This window comes from Rhinopithecus roxellana, chromosome 6 (genome assembly GCF_007565055.1).
Source record: "Rhinopithecus roxellana isolate Shanxi Qingling chromosome 6, ASM756505v1, whole genome shotgun sequence".
NCBI lineage: Eukaryota > Metazoa > Chordata > Mammalia > Primates > Cercopithecidae > Rhinopithecus > Rhinopithecus roxellana.
Window position 1 is genome coordinate 148317626 of NC_044554.1, and position 22024 is coordinate 148339649.

The following is a 22024-nucleotide window of genomic DNA, read 5'->3' on the forward strand; positions in this document are numbered from 1 at the left end:
CATCAGGCCCTCCCCGCAGAACAGCCCACGCCCGCGCCTCCTCCGTGGTCCTGTCTGAAACCATAAGGATTGTTTCCAAGCTGACTCACACCACTAATGTCAGGGAGCCGTGTCACACGGCGCTGGGCTCTGCAAGCTGTTGCTTGCGCAGTCGCCCCCGCCGTTGCCGCTCCCCGGCGGGTGCACCAGGGTCCGCGCGGGCGGGGCGGGGTCTGGGCGGGGCCGGGGTGGGGCCTGCCCCCTCGACGCGCCGGCCCCGCCCCTCGCTCCGTCCCTCCCCAGCGGACCGCAATGATTTAGAAGTTCAGGAATCCCACGTGACGTCACCGGGGGGGTGATGTAATGCACTCTAAATAGAATGTATTGTAATCTTTGCTCAGTCCAACGTGGTCCCTTCACCCGGGCTCCGCTCTTGCCTTCTCCACACTTGTTTGGTAAGTTCCTAAAAATACGGCTCGGCCACTTCTGGGGCTTTTGCATTTAGCCACTTTTGTTGCACTTGCCGCGGGAGCCATCTCGGGAGCGTACTTGTTTGCAGGGGTTGGTTCTCCGCAGCAGCCGCGAGGTTACTTGGTCCAGTGGGCAGGTCACAGGGCAAGGAGTAGGGAAGATGCGATGCATTTTTTTCTGGAGGGTGATCTGTGTTTGTAAACATTTTGGCGGACCAGAGGGAAGTCCGGCCCCGAGTGCTGCTAGACTGTGGAATTCGGCTGTGTCTTGAGGCCACCCCAGAGACCCCGCGCCGCGTGAGTGCCGGAGCGCTCGGTGGCCGCCGCGCCGCGCGCCTGGAGGGATGCTAACGTGGAGCAGGCGCCGAGTCCGCCCGGCGTGCGTGCGTGTGTGGGAGCGCGCGAGTCCCCTGACGCGGGGACCAGTTATGAATCGGGGGTGTGTGTTTGCCTCCAGAGACCTGGCAAGGTGCGGAGTCCTCCAGAAGTGCGGTCAAGCGGCAGCGGAGACGGCGAGCCAGGAACCTCCCCCCGCGTCCCCAGCTTCCCAGCGTGGCGGCGGAACCCCAGGAGAAAGTTTGCAAACTTCCAGCGGGCGCGGCGAGGACGCCGGGTCACCTAGGGGGCGGGTGGGCGCGCGCGCAGGCGGCTCGCTCTCCCCGGTGCGGAGCTGCCGCTGCCACTTCTCCCGTGGGGCTGCTGGCTGCAGTGGGTGGGCGCGCGCCTGGGGAGGGGAGGTCGCCCTTGGAGGGCGCTTGGCTTTCGCTCCAGGCGCTTCGGGCTGGAGAGCGGCGAGGCTCCGTCCGCTCCCGTCCACTCCTCTGGCCGCCTCCTGCCTCCGCTGCTTTCTCGCTGGCATCGTTACCTCTTCCCGGCCGCTGCCCCAAATGACAGCTCCGGCTCGAGCCTTGGCGGCGCCCAGGCAATTCCCAGGACCCGGCGGCGGAGTCTCCCCCTGCGGCAGATTCTCGGCAGAACCACTTGAACTTTTCATGAAGTTCTTAGAGGGGCAAGATGCGAAGGAAGGAACCAAGGAGATGTTTTCTCTCAGCAGCTGCATCCACTTCTTTGCCATAGATTTGTTTTTAAGGGACGTCTAGTAGATAAAGCCCTAGACCTTGTCCACACTCTTATCCCCGTCCCCAACTTTCCCTGGACCGGTGCCGCCCCCACTTGATGCTTGTTCAAGGCCGGGGTCTGGAGCGGGCTACTTGTATATTTCGTTGTCAGTCTGCAGAATGTGTTTGATTTTTATTTTTCCCTCCTTCTCTGACATGTGTCAAGGAATAAAGGCTGGATACAGGTCCATTACGTCATTCTGCAGGCCAGTAAGTGTTTGATTAACGGCTTGAGCTCCTCAAGGGTTCAGGAGCTTAGAATGCTGACAAAGCAACTCTGCTGTGCATCCCCCTACCCTCCTCACAACACACTCGTGCAATCGCCCTCTCCTTAGGCATCTTTATTGCCCTCTCTTCCCAACCCCTCCCTCTCCACCACTCCCCCGTCTACACCGTTATCACTCTAGCCCCGGCCCCGCCTTTTACAGCTTTCCCTGGAGCGAGCACGGTCCCTGGAGTGTGGGTAAAAGCTTCTGGGGTCTGAGGGGACAACTGTACCTGATCAGCGCGCAATCTGCCCTTTTGTATTATTTAAGAAAGGCACCAGCAAGCCTTCTCCTCTAGAGCGAAAATGCTTAGTCCTGATAGAAAAGGCAAATCAGGAAATGTTTCCAAGCGTTATGATAATACTCTGTCCTCGTGGTGGTGACTTAGGAAGCTAATACACCCACTGCAAACAAAGTACTTCACTTTACGTGGTGCCTGCCCTTTAGCAGAAGAGGGAAGACGAAGAAGCCAACACGCTGACAAAATCAGGTTTAGCTGAAAGAATCAAGACTAAACGTTTCATTTCCAAAGTAAGGGAATGTGAGTTGTTGAACCTAAACTTCCATACAATAAATTGGTGTGTGCGTTAGTTTCTAGCTCTTAACCTTAAGTTTCTATGTTGAAAGAGGTAGTTCAATACTTAAGTCATTGAATTGAGTCAGAACCTCCGTATCTGGCAGTTGAAATAAAGACCCTGTGTATGACTTGTTGCAAGGGATCAAAGTAAAAAGAACCCTTGGTGGGGGAGGCGGGGGAGGGAAATGTGCAGAAATTAAATTATGAAAGTATTAACACAGTTTTGGATAGAGCAGGAGAGGGAATTGGAGTGGTCCCTGATTCGGAGTTGGTGAAAACTAAATAAAGAAATACTTATATTGCCAATATGAGGGAATTTCTCGAAGAACACATGTTTTCTTATAATTAGATCTACTTTCTTCAAAGTGAAAGCCATGCTGTAGGGTAGACATTTGTGAAACTCCTGTCTGGGGTCTAATTGACATACTTCCCCAAGTTTGTGGCAGGATTTAGTATTTATTCACATCTAGGGATGAAATAGTGTAACCTCCACACAATATGTGTGCATCGAAAATGTTGAACTTCTTGTTTGTGATGCATAGACTTAAAGGAAAAAAAAAAATGGCCCAGTCATGGGCACTGGAAAGTGTGATTAATGATCAGTGATTTAGTGATCAGTGATTAGTGGTTTTATTCAAACTGTTACCTCTGACCAGAAGCACACATCAGAGGATTAACAGGCTCTTTAGATAAATGCTCATTAGTGGAAGGGGAAAAGCAAAGATAATAGGCATGCACCCAGGGACAACTTTCGAAGAAAATCATTCCCGTCTTCAGAATAATAAGCTCTATTAACAGAAAGCCCTTTTAATTTAAAACTTGCTTTTATCTTGTAAATCAAAGTTAGATGTAAAAGTTTGTAGTGCCATTATAACCTAAATTTTCCCATATCCACTAGATGTGGATTATCTCAGTAGCGATATTTTTTTTTTAATTTAAATAAACAATTGGACCTTTAGAGCAGCTGAACCCTGACAAGTTCTTAACTCCCAGGGTTTGAAAGTGTCCCCCCTTCTAGCATGGAGATTGCAGCTTGCTAACTAGATGGCGCACTGTTATTTGGTGTTCTCTGCTGCGTAGCGCAGGAGTAGAAACTGAGCATGTAGCTGCTTGCGAGGTGTTCTTCAACATTTACAACAAAGTTGATTCTGTGTAGGGTTGGAGGCTAGACAGTTCTACAAATTTTTAGTCACATTTTCCATGTCAGTTAAATCTAGGGAGTTCAAGGCTATTGGAAAAATTAGTCTCATTACTAAAAGAAACTTAGAGAACGAGGGAGGTACCAGAGTCTAGGAGGTACCTCTGGGTTGCAGAAGTAATTGTAAAATACCAGACCTGTTCTTTCTACTAAGAGCTAGTTTCACAGTCTTCTGGTCTGAAATACTGAGGCAAATACTCAAGACTTATTTTCTTCCTAATCTTGCTGGTGAAACAGAAGTTACTAGAAAGAAAGGAAGAAAAACCTTGATTTGGTGACTGCAGGAAGCAACACGTTGCTGCTTTTATTCTACAGATAATGGTAAGGATGATGTTTATTATGCTTATTAAGCAGAGAGAAAACTTTCCACTTAGTTAAATAGAACCAATGTTGTATTTTCATAGATGGAATTCAGAAATAGAGCTCTGATTTTGCACAAAATTTTAATGTTGCTTTTGTCAGTTTCCTGGGACTTGTAGCATTTTATGTGGAAGGTTTTGTGTGTGTGTGTGTGTGTGTGTGTGTGTGTGTGTGTGTGTGTGTGTGTGAATAAGACTATTATTTCCCGGGTAAAATATGTTCAGGAGCATATGAACTGCAGTGGGGAAGCTATGAAGCATGTTAAGTAATGTGTCAAGCATCAATTCCCCTTTCTATGAGGTTTCATGGATCACTTCAATAAGTATTTAAGTTTTAATAAGAAAGTTCTTGAAAAAGAAACCTAAAAATTAAAACAAAACAAAACAAAACAGTTTTCCGCATTCAAACCTAGATGTGTATGTCCCCGAAGGATGATGCTATTGGTTGAATATCAGCTATTACTTTAGTTTTAAAACTTACAATAAAAAAACTCACTTGTGTCTCCTCAGAAATGTTTCTCATTTTCCTTTGCTTATAGCATTTTATATAGATCTCTTATTTTTAAATCCTTACTGATTATAGTGGTTTTTATTTTTCAACTTCACTCATAGTAAACATATTTGAAAATATCTCCAAGCCCACTATTTTTTATGTGAATTGCTGGTGCCCATAAATTGCCTGTCAATCAGCAGTCAGTCGCAACCTTATATAGTTTATACCTGAGAAGATAGTTTATTAGAACATTTCAACAAAAAATTGGAAACCATGCCTTTATTTCTAGATCTCTGTTATGTCGCAGCTTTTATTTGAGTAGGTGGCTAAATGAATGGTAGTTTGTCAGAGAGACTTTTCCTGCATAGATTTTCAATTCTAGTAAGTTGAATATTTTTGTTACAATGATTTGTCAGTTTCCCACACCTACACGTTCAAAACCATTCAATCATGGAGTTTCCATGATGGCAAGTTCCGAGACTCCCAATTTCTTACTATACTCTACTTTTTAGCAATGAGGTATCATAATCCTATAATATTTTCTTGTCATTGGAGTTTACTTATTACTAAGCTAAAAATTATTTTGTGGGGGTGTCATGTTCACTAGATCACTAAGATGTGAACTTTGTATTTGTAGTTTGTTTTCTTCTGGTTGTGTTGTTGGATTAAAATTGGAATTTGAGTGGACTTATTATTTTTGTCATCTTTTCTTTTTTCTCCTCCTCCTCCTCCTCCTCCTTCTTCACTTCAAAGCAATGCTGGTAGTCACAAAATTAATGTGATCCTGGCTGGTGTTTCCCATCTATATGCTTCTTACAAATTGGATTTCTACAGCAATTTAGGTCTTTTTTTAGAGGCAGCTTTCTTGGATGAAGATGAAACAGTGATCTCAGTCAATTCATTATCTTGTCCACTTTGACTACCAGCTATATTATGGGAATCAACCAATGCTTTATTAGTGTTTAAAAATTTAAATCTATGACCATTTCTCTGAATTCTATTTAAGAAAATTAAACAATTGAGATAAGGTAATAAACTGGGGGGCAGTTGCCTTAAATATCTAAGTGTGAGGAAGAAGCACTTTCAGATATGCTAAACAGACTTAAAGACACAGAAGACCTGTTTTGTGTTGCTATTTGTAAACTAAGTAAGCTATCTACTTTGTGGCAATGCTTTAAATAGAAAGTCTGGCACTTTAAAAATGACATCATGTTTAATGTTTTCACTAAAGAATTATTACATTTCGTAATTAGGAAAAAATGAGCAATTAGTGTTTTTTGAGTATCCATTAGTATTCCATTGTTGGACAAATCATAGATTTAACATAGGATTTTTTTTTGTTTTAAAGAGAGAGGCCTTTTAGAAATGTCCAGATAGTAATAGCATTCTTCCAGAAACCCGACTAAAAGTTTTGAAGCTCTTATTGAGGACTCTGGAACTTTCCCAGTAAAAGATAAAGTTTAGGGTAAATTCTTGAATATGTAAGATATTATATTGACATTTCAATATTTGTTTTTTCCAAGTTCACCTCTGCCCCCCGAAAAATAGATCAGAATCAGTTTATCACTTTAAAAATATGTATTTCAGCTGCTTTCTTCTATTTTCTTAAGGTCACATTTCTGATCTTAACCCTAAAAGGATTTTAGGATTTCAATCCTTAACAAGGATTGAAAACTACCAGGCTGGTATTTGACTAGAACTGATTTTAGAGGGAGTTCCTTTAGGCCTAGAGATTCTGATGGTGAGATACAAAGGCTTATGCCTTCATCGGGACGGTAGGGCTAGGGGAGAGCCTCAGACTGATACACCAACTTTTTCATTTTACAGAAGAGACCCCTGGCTCACCCAAGGCCCAGAGCTGGAGAGAGCCAAACCAGGCTGAGAAGCCTGGTCCCTGCCTCCAGTTCGGGTGCTCCTGCCATAAATGCCCTTGTCAGAAATGGGGCATAACCCATGACTTTGTATCCTTTGCTCTTTTCAAACCTTTTGATGACTAATCTTTCAAAGACAAATTTTTATCAGATCTTTGGAATGAATACCTTAATCATAAATGCTGTAGTTTCATTTATTCTTATATAATATCTGCAATGTTATTTTTTCTAATATGGGCCTCCTTAATTAATTTTAACTTAAATTCTCCTTTTATCATCATTGTTATTAGACATACTCTGTAAAACCACACCATCCAGATTTCATTTGAGAGTAAAAACCAGGCAGACTAAAAATGGTCTGAAAGACTGTCTCAAAAATAAGGCAGTGACTTTCTCTACTTCCTGTCTTTTCTTTATCATCTCTGAGGACAGGATCTGAAATATTATTTAAAATTAAAATAAATAATCTTTTTTGTCAAATAGAGAAATGGGTGATGTTTTCACTCTAGAAGGTGTACTTTTGCCTAGGATCTGTCTGTAATACATTATCTTTCCAGGTGGATATATATGAGTGTGTTTGGAGGTGGTGAGAAGTGAATTGAGTCTGGAAGTATGTTCTTTGAGGTTTGACTGGCAAAACTTGACCAATCATAACTAAAAAAATTCGTGCATGCAACACAGAGGGCTCTAGAGCACCACACATTTGATTTAAGATGATATTTAGGCTGTGCTGTATTTAAGATGGGGAATAACAATGTCTAAATAGAAATCTTGAATGCATCTACTGTATGTGTTGTTTGGCCTCACCCACAGGTTTCCTCTCCAGCTGTTTGCATGAGGTTTTATATCAGAATTCAGGTCTCTTTTTATTCTTTTATTACACTGAGGAGTTCCTGTGTTGCAGGCATGATTTCTCAAATATAGCACATTTCAGCCAGTTTTATGCAGTCCTCTCTCTGTTGGCTTCCCAAGGGGGAAAATACATGCAACAAAAAATCTTTGTTTTTGTTTGAATTAGCTGACTACTGGAAGAAATAGGTGTAATCTCTATTTGCCAGATCTGGTAGGACCATTTCACTTTAACAAAACAAGATTTTCTTCTTTAAGTAAGTTGGCTTCTGACTGGCCAGGTATTAATTCATGCATCAGAGAGCAGAAGGCATTGGGATAAAGTCCGTTTCCGCCAGGGTATCTGGCTATGGTGTGGTGCACCATTACGGAGGGGCTGATTTGCCTCACTGCAATGACAACATTGTGCAGAAAAACACTGACTCCTAGGAGGAAAAACAATATTATAGGCTCAAGCTTCTAAAATCATATCAGGGAATGATCCTGTGTCGAAGGTGACTGTCAGAATGCTGGGGGCCTCCAGGGTCATCTTCTAAACTACAGCATGACAAAATGTTTTCTCTGTCTATTCTCTGCGTTTTCCTTCTGCTAGTGTTTCCCTAGATTCATTTTTTGACATCCGTTTCAACTACTCTGCCTTGATGAATAATCCTGCAGTAACAAGCCACAAATGTGTACACAGTAGAGCAGGGATATTTTTCCGTAAGGAAAATAGATTTTTATGTCAAATCTTAGAAGAAACAATTAGGAAAACAAAAGGGGGAAAGAAGAGTTGAAATTCGCCTGATGGCATAACAAGCTTTGTGCATTCGTGGCTCTGCAACAATGAGAAGCCTGAGACTGCAGGAGGGACGCAATCCCCAGAGAGCTGCCTTGAGCTATTATGCATCTCTGCCTCAGTTTCTTCATTTGTGATGAGAATGTTGGGCTCACCCAGCACTGTCCAGTAGTGAGAGCCACAAATGTGAGCCACATATGCCATTTTAAATGTTTTAGTGGCCGCATTAAAACGGTTAAAAAGAAACAGGTGAAATCATTTTAATAACACTTTGATTTAACCTGATCTATGCAAAATATTATCATTTAAACACATAATCCGTATAAAAGTGTTAATGTACTACTTTACATTCTCTCTCTCTCTTTGATATGAAATCTTTGAAATCCAGTGTGTATTTCACAACTACAGCATATCTCAATTTGGACTAGCCACATTTCAAGTGCTAAATATCCATGTGTGGTCAGTGACTATGGTATCAGACAACCCAGGGTAAATCAGTGGTTTATGATCCTGGCAGCCCAATAGTACCACCTGTGGAACTTATTAAAAAACACCGACACCCTTCCACTCTGACATTCTGCTTTAATCGGTTTGGGGTGAAGGCCTGGGCCTCTGTATCTTTTAAAAGCTCCACAAGTGTTTCCAATGTGTCGCAGAGGTTGAGAACCACAGTTCTAACTGATCTCTAAGGAATCTTCTACCCTAATATTCTATGATTCTATTTAAGGAAAGGGATTGCAGTAAAGCGTTCATTCAGAGTTCAAGGGCAGCAAGCGGTTGTTACAAGCTTGCCGTACCCTGCAACACATATTTAAGAAAATATAACTGATAAAGATTAAAATTTACAGAATGAATAACTTAGACGATATTTCTTTGCACCACAAATGAGCTCTGTTTTGTGTAACTTTCAAATGTGGGTGTTTTAAGTGGTCTGCTTCCCTAGAAATCTTAATTTAGGATTTGATTTACACGTAGCCTCGTAGAAACTCTCTGTTTTGGAAAAGGTCACGATCCTCACATTTCAGTTACAGTATTTTGCCAGCTTACTCTTTTGCCCCAGATACATGCCTTTAGTTGTTTGGGGAGGGAGATTTTTTACTCCAGTTGAGACATCTGGATCCCCCAGAATTTTCTTCCCTCCAAGCTTTTAACAAGCTTGTGTTATTGCCTAGACCAGAATTGCTCATGTCAAGATGTTAGTTATAACCTCCCAGACTTAAGGTATTCATTTTTATTTATCACCTTTTAAAATATTAGAAGAATCAATATTTTTCAATGCACATCAGAATGCTTTATTTTAATATACCTGTTTTTAATAATACACCAGTCTGTGCATTCACTGAAGGATGCAAAAAGTATAAAATAAAAAATAATTTCCAAACTCCTCACGCACCTTCTTGCGAAGTCTACAAACAGAATTGTTTGTGGAGGAGAGGAGAGACCTTGGTGTCAGTCCCTTGTGACTTCATGCTGCAGAGAGCCTCTGCATCCCCAAATTCATGAGTCATTTCACTCTGACCCTCTCTCTCCTTATCCCCTGCAGAGCCATCTATTTCCAAATACATGTCTATTCGACCATATCGCCTTTAAAGCATGACTATAAACTAGTTTTAAATGTAAAATTACATGTTTTTCTACATTTCGTGGTGATATTTGTGTTTTCTGTAATGTCATTCATTGGAAGAATGTTAGCCTTCATTTATTAACACATAGCTCTAATCCCCATTTTATAGATGGGAAAACTAAGAGATTGCCAAGGCTAGGCATCCTGCTCATTGATTAGGTGGTTGGTCAGTAGGAGAAAAGAGCTCACATTTATTATTGCCATGTATTCTAGATATGCCAGACAGAAGCACTGCTTTGGGTGGCTTCCAAGCAGGGATTTTCCAATTGCTTGTACTATTGCACTTGTCTTTGTATTTATAAATAACATTCTTTCTGATGCTTTCCCATGCATTCTTTGCAGTTAAATGGTTTCCTTGCTAATACCTCTTACTTCCCAGCTTCAGGCTTGTACCCGGATTGATTAGTAAATGCACAAGGATATATTAACTTCTTAACATGGAATCTGTTTTAAAAGTTGTATGGAGACATCTGTTGCAAACCTGTGTTTTTGGTAGTATCCAGGGAAACTTTCTCTCAGGCTACTTTGTGATTGACTGTTAAAAGGATTGTGTGGAGAGACAATGAGATTAACGATGTAAGTTACTCATCTGTTTTGGGGATTGAAAGCAAAGGCCTGTACGTATTCATTTATTGAGCAAGATAGACTCTAGCCCTAGCTCCTAAATTATCTTTTATAGAACACTTTAGCCCTTGTCGTGCCAATGTACTGTCTTCACACTTGGTCTGGAGCCATCTGTGTTTGAGTATTTGGTTTTTGTTTTCTCCTAATAATGATAATAGGTTGGGCTTGGCCATTTGCAGTCTCTGTCTGCATTTCTGTGTCTTTGATGGGTGAGATATTGATTAATAGTGCAATTTTTGACCAGTGCCAGGGAGCCATTATTTTGGCTTCTTTTCTCCAAGCATCATTCTAAATTTAAAGCAATTTTAATATTTATACATATACATGCTTATGGTGTTTATGCTTATATGAAAATAAATATGTGTATACATAGAAACCTGGGCCAGTGAGGACCACAATGTTAGTAGGGCATACACTTGCAAATGTACTTGTCATCTTTTTTAGGAAGCCCATGGACAAACTGTAACTCCTATTGGACAAGTATCTATTTGTAACATTGACTCAGCTACATATTGCTGATTAAAAGATATAGTGAAATTAAAAAAATTGACACCATATTTAAGACACTCCTTTTTTCTAAGAAGGCCTGTCTAAGCACACATTGTTTACAATTTTGTATTCCAGTTTTGCAAAATCGGATGACTAACCACCGCCATTCTTAGGGCTGTGCTGTGTTGACGTCATCAAAGATGAGGGTGCAGTGTTTTGGCACCATGAAGCAGCATGTAATTTGGAATTGTACTTTTTGCTAAACACTCGTGCTGATCTCCAAACCATTCAAAACACTAAAAAACCAAAACAAAACAGTAATGTCTGCTGATTGGATGGAGGCAGCATGGGCAAAGTACAATTGTTTTTTTTTTTTTTTTTTTTTTCATGTGCTTTGGAAGTGCTTACAAAAATCAGGGAGAAAAAGACTACATATAATTACTTGACATGCCCTTTGGAAGGGACATTCTTAAGACAGACAGGCTGAGTCTTTAACCTAAAGTTCATTTTTATCCTTTCCAGGAAATGTGCTTTCTTTCTTTTTTCCTTTTTTTTTAAAGCACAAATGTGGTTGTATCTTTAAAAGGAAGGCTTAAGAGTAAATCATGTGGCTGCTTTATCTTTAATTAACATTTAGAAGATATTTTAGGAGATCTATTTAGAAGTCTTATATTCCTTCACATAGTTGTAGTTATTTAATGCTTGTTTAAAAACATAGGGGGTTCTGGAGATTGGTTGTACAACAGTGTGAGTATACTTAACACTACTGAACTGTACACTTAAAAATGGTTAAGGTGAGGCTGGGCATGGTGGCTCACGCCTGTAATCCCAGCACTTTGGGAGGCCGAGGCAGGAGGATCACTTGAGTTCAGGAGTTCAAGACCAGCCTGGCCAATATGGTGAAACCCCGTCTCTACTAAAAATACAAAAAATTAGCTGGGCGTGGTGGCGCATGCCTGTTGTCCCAGCTACTCAGGAGGCTGGGACAGGAGAATCGCTTGAACACAGGAGGCAGAGGTTGCAGTGAGCTGAGATCGCACCACTGCACTCTAGCCTGGGCTTCGCAGCAAGACTGCCTCTCAAAAAAGAGAAAAAAAAGAGTGGCAAGTTTTATGTTATATATATTTTACCACCGTTATTAGAAATGGGGAAAAAGTTTGCTTGTACCCATTCCCCAGATAGGGGAAAATAGAATGTACAGACCATTTGTTTCAAGCTAGATGCATCCACTTTAATTTTTGTATTGTTTTGTTTTTTTAAATTTGCATTCACTTATTTTTATTTCAATAGTTTTAGGGGTACAAGTGGTTTTGGTTACATGGATGACTTATGTAGCAGTAAAGTCTGGGCTTTTAGTACCTCTATCACTGGAATACTGTACATTGTACCCAATAGGTGATTCCTGTTCTTCACCCTTTCCTACCTTTCCCCCTTCTGAGTCTCCAGTGTCCATTATACCACTCTGTCTGCCTTTGCATACCCCATAGCATAGCTTCCACTCATAACTGAGAATATCCAGAAATTTGGTTTTCCATTCCTGAGTTACTTCACTTAGGATAATGGCCTCCAGTTCTATCCAAGGTGCTACAAAAGACATGATTTTATTCTTTTTTATGGCTGAGTAGTATTTCATGGTATACATATACCATATTTTAAAATGTTTTATTTCCGTAGGTTTTGGGGGAGCAGGTGGTATTTGGTTATGTAAGTTCTTTAGTGGTGATTTGTGAGATTTTGGAGATGCTTCCACTTTACTGTCATAATGGGAAGATCAAAAATCTAAATAGCACTTCTGCACTTTGGGATAATGTAGAGAGATGACATTGGTATGTGCGTGATGTGATTTTGACACATAGGAGTATCCAGGGTAGCTAAAAGCTAGGTACGTAACATTGCATGCCTCTTTTCTGGCTTGGATCTGGGTGAGCCCTCTGTGTAGAAAGCTGTATCATTCCATTTGAAAATGCATTTGACCTTATTTGAGCAGTTTTTAAGAAATTTACTTGATTGCCTTTTGTGTGTGTGTGTGTGTGTGTGTATATGTATTCAACTGAGATCAATGAAAAAAGTCAGGCAAAGTAGCCTTGTAGTTTATGTCAGGGAATGTAAACCCACACTTCACAGTAACACTGACCAATGAGAAGTTGCTTTGTGGGGGACAACCTGGGAGTTGAAAATTTTGGAGACAGATCACAGGGGGAATGGTGGAGGAAATTAGAGATATTTGACTCAGAAAGGAGGAGACCCAGGCTTGTGCATAATATCAAGGAACAGTCTGTGGACAAGAGGATACTATTTCTGACTTCCTCTATGCTTCAGGGAAAAACAGTGAAAATTGCGGGAAGGAGACAGTTTGCTGTGTGGAGAGATGGGGTTTACTGTGTTTGCTCTTTTGGCTCCAAAGAGGGAAGAATTTTGGAACAAGTGAACCTATACATCCATGGAAAGGACTGTCTCAGAAAGTAGTGACCTCCCTGGCATGGGGTGTCAGAATTATTATAAGAAGAGTTTCTGGAAGCAGTAAGAAGCAGGGCTGGGTCAGTTGCTCCTGGCTTATGAATTGTTTAAAGTGGATTATGAACACTTTAAACAATTAGGTAAAAGCTACGAGCTTGTTTACAGAAAAATAACACATCGGCAAACGTTCACGAGAAGGTTCATGGACCCAGAAGCCGTGGACTCCAGGATGAAAAATCTCTGGGCTCAATGATGGTGCTTACCAATGCACTGGCTATATGGACACATAAACTTAAAATTGCTGTGGTTGAATGAATATGATCAGTTTCATGTGGTTCATCCTACATGTGTTGGTGCATACATTACATGTATTAAGCTAAGAAAGTAACCAGAGCTAATGAACTTCCAGTGATGTGTATAATCAGGAATGGAAATTCACATTCATTGGATTCTCATTTGTGTTTCTCTATGAGAGTAACTGCCGGTTTGCCCAATAGCCCATACCTAGACAACCACTGATTAATAATACCTTACATTGTTTAGGAGTTTCAAAGTAATTTAACAGAAATTGTCTTATTAGGGTAATATGACAACACAGTGAAATATGAAGGACAGATATTATCCTTCCCATTTTAATGGATGCAGAAACTAAGAATCCCAGGGCTTAAGTGGTATGTGCAGTCCCAGCTAACTTAAGTGCCAGACATATAACTGGAATTCAGGTATCCTTCCCTCCCTTCTTCCTTTTTTCCTGCTTCTCTTTGTCCGTCCCGTCTGCCTCCATGCTAGCCACATACACTTATGGAACCAAGTACGCTCTTTGTTACTAAGAAGCAGCAACAATCGCAAATAAACCAAGCAGCTCCTTTCCAACACAAATATCAGCACCCTGTTTGAGCCTAAGTTCCTTTCCTTCCTTCATCCCCTCCTTCATTAAATATTAACTGAGCATCTATTATGTGCTGGGTACAGGGATACATGATCAAAATCAGACACAAAACCACTCCTCATAGAACTTGTACCAAATAAGTCACTGCAATTTAGTGTTTCAGGAGGAGGCTGAGGGGGTGCAAGCCTGGAGACAGAAAACCCAATTAAGGGCTATTGTGGTTATCCAGGCAAGAGGTGATGAGGGCTTGAGCTATGATGGTGCCAGGTTCAAAAGCCATGTAAGAGGCAAGAGCAGTATGACTTGGGGATTGATTAACTGGAAGATGAGGGGACCAGAGAGTGGGGAAGATGGAGTCAGGATAAGCCTGACCCGGTAAGAAAGTCTGGGTCATCCTTTGTGGTGCTGAACTGGGGGATGGGTTCTGGCCCAGTGCCCATGGGCTTGTGTCTGCATCCTGAAAACAGAAAATGGCTGTGAACAGAAGCGCCAAGAGCAACTCTAACTGAAAGGTACAGTGCATTGTTGGGTTCCATGGCAGTACAACTTTGATAACTTCTCCCAGAGAGTGGCTCCACAGGGACAGAGGCACCCCCTCTGCCCAGGGCAGCCACAGCTCTGGCACTCAGGGGGTCTAGGACATGGCTGGGAGTGTTAGCTTCCTGAGGCTGCTGTAGCAAAGTAGCACAAACTCGGGGGCTTAAACAACAGATGCTTATTCTCTTACAGTTCTGGAGGCTGGGAGTCAGAAATCTAGCTATTGGCAGGGTTGGTTCCTTCCCAGGGCCCGTGAGGAGGAATCTGTTCCAGGCCTCCTTCCTTCTTCTGTCTTCTCTGTGACGTCACATGATCTTCCCTTCGTATAGCTGTCTCCAAGTTCCTCTTTTTATAAGGATGTCAGTCATACTGCATGAGAGCCCACCCTAGTGACCTCATTTTACCTTAATTACCTCTACAAATACTTTATCTTCAAAGAAAGTCACTTTCTGGGACTTAATATAGGACTCCAACATATCTCCTTTAAGGTGAACACAATTCAAACCACCACAGCAGGTATGCCCAGCAAGCAGGCAGCACCCAGGTCAGGTAATAATGCGACTCTAGAACTGGCAGATTGAGAGTGATATGTTTTATAATCAGACTTTTTTTTTTTTAGCACATGCTGAAAATAAACCTCAGATAGATCCCTGAAAAAACTTGGAACAAGTCTTCGGAGATGGGGATCCACATGTTAATTACCAACTATGGACAAAGCTAGCAAAACACAGGAAAACAAGCCTACCCTTAAAAACAGATACATACGTGTTGTGCTGACTGACACATTTTTGCTAATGTAAGCATTATCCTCGGTTTGGCCTTGAATTTGTCCCCAGGATTTTTAAAAGAGCAATGCTGAAAGGGTAACACTAACTTTTAACCTTAAGAAGAAAGAATTAAATACAAGTATAGTTTGCTACTCTGGCAGCCTTAACAGTTATTGTTTGGATGTGCTAATATTTACTGACAAGGACAAAAGTCACCCATTCCCATAAACACACACACACACACACACACACACACACACACACACACACACACACATGGTTAGGTATAAATGTTTCAATGTGAAACAAAATCAGAAGGAAAAAATTCTGATTTTCTGGTTGTTGATGAATAATTTATGTGTATGTGCTACCTTCGTTTTGCACAATGAAAAGGCAAAATTCTGCATTTTAGAAACACATCATAATGAAAAGACAACTCAGCTTAAAATGGACAGAGATCCGACTAGACAGTTTTTAAAAAAATTTTATTTTAGGCTCATGGGTACATGTGCAGGTTTGTTGTATAGGTAAATTCCATGTCTCGAGGGTTTGTTGTACAGATTGTTTTGTCACAGAAAATTTTTAAAAGAAAATACACACATGGCCAGTAAGCACATGAAAAGATGTCCAGCATCACTACCTATCAGGGTTATTTTTAATGGCTAAAAATGTGGAAATAATCCAAAGCCCATCAACTGTTGAGTAGATAAGCAAAATATGGTACATCCATATATTGAAATATTACTTGGTTATAAAAAAACGACTGAAATATACTATAATATGAATGAACCTTGAAAACATGCTCAGAAAAAGAATCCAGCCGTAAAGGGCCATATATTGTATAATTCCATACATAGGAAATGTCCAGAATAGGCGAATCCATAGAGACAGAAGGTAGATTCATGATTGCCTAGGACTGGGGGTGGGGTGGGGAGTTCAGGGGTGACCATTGAAGAGTATGTGATTTCTTTTGGGGGTGATGAAAATGTTCTAAAATTGTAGTGATGGTTGCACAAATCTGAATATTCTAATGCCATTAGATTGCATGTTTTAAGTGAGTGAATTGTATGGTCTGTGAATTAGGTCTCAACAAAGCTGTTAAAAAAAGATAGCACATCATGGAGGAAAACATGGGCTGCTAAATTCAGTCAGAATACATGCCAAATAGGGTATTTTGATCCAACAGCTTCTCTGCATATTTAGGATGAGTAGATGTTGATAGAGCATTTCAGACCTCAGTCTTGCAGCATTTATTGTATGTATCTCCAGCTTGCACCTCTCTCCTGGGCAATGGCCTTCGCTTCCAGCTGCACCTTTGACATTTTCCTCTAAATGGATTGCTGCTTTTCCTTAATTTTGAAATTGTTTAAACACAAACTCATCCTCATACCAGTTCTCCTTCTGACACACCCATTTCAGTGAGGGCCACCACTGTCCTCTGGGCCCCCAGATGGAAGCTTCATGCCCCTCACTGACTTGGCCCTTTTCCTTGGTAGTCGTGAACATATCATTGTCACATCTTCTGGACTCTGCCTTAGCAATGTCTTCGCCCTGTCTCCTTCTAACCCAATTCCTCCTATTAACTGTAGGGAGAATTATTTACTGTGTCTTTAGTGAGACTCCTGTCCTGCTCTACTATGTCAACCTTCATAACAAACTTAGCAAAGGGCTACAGTTACCCCTTTTTATAGCTAAGGAAAATAAGGCTTAGAGGTTAAGGGACTTGCCCAGTGGGACAAAACCAGTAAATGGAGGAGTTGGGTTTGGTTCCAGTTTTGTCTGGTCCCTGAGCTCATACTCTGTCCATTCTAGCTGCCAAGAATTGCTCTCTTGTATAGATTTGAACATCCCATTTCCCTTCTCAAGAACCTTCACTGGTGCCTTGTTTCAAGGCCCCTAGGCCAGTCTTAACCACATCCTTGTAGGTGTACCCCATATTCAAGACAGATCCACTGTGGTTTGTGTTGAGTGCCTCTCTGGCATATTCAAAATCTCTTCTTCCCTGGAACATCTGCGATCGTCTAGTACAGTGGTTCCAGACACACACGTGCATACATTCACCCAGATGTGCTACATTCACCTCCTGCCTGTGAAAACAGTACTCTCCAAGGTCCATCTCAGTCATCATCTCCTGATCTGCAAAACCAAAAGCAGAATGCAAAATTAATTCCTTAGTGCTCTGTTAATCTTTTTCTTATGGTTTTTAAAAAATGTATCTTCTATTGTGATTATTTTTGTGTTTTTCATAAATTCCCTCTCCTGGATTATAAGCTCTATGACAGCAAGAACTGAATCTTGCTTAGTTTTGACTTCTTTCGTTGGATTAGCATAGAGTAGATGGTTACACATAGTAGATGCAAATTAATTTTGCATGAACTGACTAAAGAGACACTCACTCATTGTTGCCATAGACTTCCTAGAAGCAACATGAGATGTTAACCAGCCTAGTGAGTGTTCCTGGAGGACCATCCTAGGAAGATTTTTAGGTATACTGATGAAGTCCCCTTCTCTCAGTATCACTTTAATTTTAAACTCTGTTGCTTAAAGACAACTGTCATAATACTTTAGAAATCAAAAATGGAGGTGAATGAATCCATCACCGAGAATCTTATAACCCTAAGGAAAAACTGATTTTTCATTTTTACATTCTCTTGCATTCTTTGTCCAGAGAGGAACATAATTTGTAAATAGTTTTAATCAGAGCATAGACATATTTTAAAATTCTGCTTCCTTCACTTAAAACTATACCACAGACATGTTTTCATGTCGCTACATAGTTTTCAAAACTATGATTATGCATAATATTCCATTGAGTTGCTATGCCATAATTTCTTAACCAACCCCTATTGTTTGACATTTAACTTTGCTGTGGATTTTTTTAAAATGGTTCTAAAAAACACATGACCAATCTTTTGGCAAGAGAAATGTATACTCTGACGATATTAATCTCCTTTCCCTTAGGCTGGTTGAAAAATCTTCCTTTAGGGTTGAGCTTAGGCATAGTTGTGACAGAAACCGAGTTTGTTTTGGATACGCACACTTTATTCCTTCTATCTCTGCCTTCCCGCCTCTCAATGCATTCTATGTCCCCATGGTGCCTGTCCCAGGGACTTGGGGTCTGCGCTCCTCCTCCAGAGACTGACCTACCTCCCATGAATCCTGCCCTTCTCCTCACTCCTCCTAGCCAGACTTCTCTCTCCTCTTGCATTTCCAAAGCCTCAATCTTAGTAAGACACTAGGCACTCAATCTATTTCCTTTCTGAGTTTGTAATATTATACAAAAGGACTTCTGGAGATGGCTTGGTGATAACCCAGCCAAGGGCATCACTAAAAGTGGATCTTTGCTCTCTTTAGCTAGGACTCTTCCAGGTTCTAAGGATATGGCAGTGAAAAAAACAAAATCTCCATGTAGATAGGTAAGTAATACCTAATATAGTAGTAAGTGCTAAAAAGAAAGATAAGACCAGGGAAGTGGATCAAGTGTGCTCTTTCATATTGCAGTTGGAATAGCCCAGGAAGATGAACTTTCAGATAAGGTGACATATGAGAGGAGAGCCACTGGGGAAGGGAGGAATTCCCATGCAGATGCGGAGAAGGAGCTTTCTAGGTAAGGGGCTGCTTGGTACAAGGGCCCTGCTGTTTTGGATAGTGTGCTTGAGGAACTGCAAGGAAGCAGATGTGGAGACAAGGAGGGAAGCAGTGGGAGCTGCTGGATGGCTGATCATGCAGGGACTTTAAACATGCCGTGAACTCTGTATATTAATCTCAGCTAGGTAGGAAACCGTTGGATAGTTTTGGGTAGAGCATCCATCACTTATAAAGTCCTCCATCGTGGTTGGAGGATCGACTGTGTAGGAGCAAGGGTGGCAGCTGTGAGACCCATGAGGAGGCAAGAGACAATGGTGGGCTGGACTGGGTAGGTTCTGGGAGAAGTGGTGAGAAAGAGTTGGATTACGGCTTATTTTGAAGGTAAAACTAGCAGGACTTGCTGATGGATTGGCTGTGAAGATAAGTAAGAAGTCAGGGAAGATATTAAGGTGCTTGACCCGAGACATTGGAAGGATGAAGTTGTCATCAACTGAGATGGGGAAGATGGCGGGTAGAACAGGGTCAGTGCGGGAGACCAGGAGTTCAGTTTTGGGCATGTTGTATGTAAAGAGATGCTGAGACAAAGTGAGATGCTGAGAGTGGAATTCAGGGAAGGGGTCTCAGCTGCAGATAGAGTTAGAATCAGGATCATAGTCTCAGGCATCAAATAGGCCAGCCTCATCTCACAGCATACAGCTCTTTCCGCAGTGAGCCCCAGCCACGCTGGGATATCAGGTCCTCACAGGGACCACAGCTTCCTCAGCCTCAGGGCCTTGGCATGTGCTGCCCCTTCTGTCTAGACCATCCATGCTTTCCCGGGTTTCCCAATCTCAATATGTCCTGAACTTTTCCTCCATGGCACTTAAATCAATTTTATATTCCTTTGTGTGATGTTTAGTTTAATTAAAAAAAAATTTTTTTTTGAGATGGAGTCTCACTCTGTCACCCAGGCTGGAGTACAATGGCGCAATCTCGGCTCATTGCAACCTTCTCCTCTCTGGTTTAAGCGATTCTCCCTGCCTAAGCCTCCTGAGTAGCTGGGATTACAGACACCCACTACCACGCCCAGCTAGTTTTTGTATTTTTGTAGAGATGGGGTCTCACCATGTTGGCCAGGCTGGTCTCGAACTCCTGATGTCAGGTGATCCGCCCGCCTAGGCCTCCCAAAGTGCTGGGATAATAGGTGTGAGCCACTGCGCCCGGCCTAAAATAATTAAAATCCACATTCCCACCAGAATCTAAAATCTGAAATGTCAGGAATCAAGCATGTTTTGTTCATCACCATTTTCTCAGCATCTGGCACATGGCAGACACTTCTTCAATATTTGCTGAAAGAACCGATGAGTGTTATTAATGTAATACTTTACACACAATGCGCTGCACCTCCTTTCCTGGTAAGAGGAAGCATCCTTACTGGTTTTCTTATCTTCTTAATTTAATGGCTCCACATGCCTTGGGAACAAATGCTTTTTTAATAGGTACTATTTGAGGAGGGACTGGGCTGTGATTGGGGATTGAATTCTTGCTTGACTGAAACTGTGAAAAGAAAAGGAATTTAAGGCTTATATAAACTTCCTAATCAAAATCGCCCACCTCCTGTTTCCTGGTCAGCTACTTTGTTGCATTTCTATGGACACCTTTATCCAGCATCGCCTGAGGCTATTTTATAGTGACCTTTGACAAGGCCTATTATTTTCTAGTTGCCAAGTTTACCAAGGTGCTGGGGGCACAGAGAAGGGTTAGAGGCATTGTGTCGGGATCTGAGCTGGCTGGCACCTCCTTTGCTGCCTCCAGCCTCATCCTGGGAGATGACAGGAAATGATAATGAAAGAAAGAGATTTGATTTACCAGGAAAGGCTTGTTAGCTTACAAAAGAGCTCTAGGTCTCTGTCTTTGGCAGCGCAGGGCTGTATGTAAAACAGGATTACATGAGGGAATGATCTCTTTACTGTCTTTAAAAAAGCTGGAGTAAGCTTTCAGAGGTGCCTGTGTTGTTTGGAAACACACACCCTGGCACCATGGATACATATTTGTGTATTACACATTACATGTGTATGTAGAGACATTATTGATCGATTGATGTATGAATATGTTTGTTGGGGAATTCATGAAAGAGGCCCCATCTTTATAGTTAACATTGCTGTGGGAGGCATCCACTCCATGAATGTGTATCGAGTTGAGCATTTGCAGTGCTAAGCGTGGAGCTAGGCACTGGGGAAGCGCTGGCCAAGAAGACAGAGGAGGTCCTTGCTTTCAAGGAACTTTTGAAATCGAATGAGTCTCAATCTCTTCTTCTGTAAGATGGGCATAATAATGATACCTACTTCACAGCCTCTTCAAGGGGGGTCAATGGCCGTGAATGTGAAAACACCACTTGGATTTTAAAATGCTGTACAAATTATGATCAGCTGTTACGATTGATGTAGCAAAATATAGCTATTTGGGAATAAATACTGGTTAATTTTTTCTAGTTCTGAATATTCTTTATCCCCATACAATCTAAGGTTTTACCCTTATAATTTAGGGGGTTAAGTTTTCTTTTGCTAGCATCCTAATAAAAAAAAAAAAAGAAAGAAAATGTCAAGTATGTAACTTAGTTTGTAAACAATTGGAACAGTTAGCTATTGCTGTATGACAAATTAGCATTGTCCCCCTAACAACATACATTTATTATCTTAGAATTTCTGTGGGTCAGGAATCTGGGTGTGGTTTCTTTGTGTCTCTGCTCTGGATCTATCACAAGGCAGTGATCAAGATATCTGCCAGGGCTGTAGTCACCCCAAACCTCAGTAGGGGAAGATCTCCCTCCAGACTCACCTGGTATTGCAGGCCTCAGGTGGTCCACACCAAGCTCACTTGTGTGGCTGTTGACTGGCTTCCGATTCTTGCTGGCTGTAGACCCAAGACATTAATTCCTTACTACTGGGGGCTTTCCATAGGGGAGCTCACAGCATGGCAGCTGGCTTCCCCAGGAGCAAGCAAGGGTTCCAAGGAGGAGAAAGCAAGAGATGGGAGTCTCAGTCTTTCTTTGGGTTCAAATCACTGAAGTGACATCCCATCCCATGTGCCATATTCTATCCGTTAGAAGCAC

At 41.7% G+C, this 22024-nt stretch overlaps 1 protein-coding gene across 1 annotated transcript in view; it reads left to right on the plus strand.

Moving 5' to 3' along the window:
* The first annotated feature begins 366 nt into the window (after positions 1 to 366).
* The window catches only part of CREB5 (cAMP responsive element binding protein 5), a 417388-nt gene continuing 395730 nt past the window's right edge, over positions 367 to 22024 (plus strand). The window contains exon 1 of the mRNA XM_010388326.2: positions 367 to 434. The gene's annotated coding sequence lies outside the window, so the exon portion shown is untranslated. The remainder of the gene's footprint in view (positions 435 to 22024) is intronic.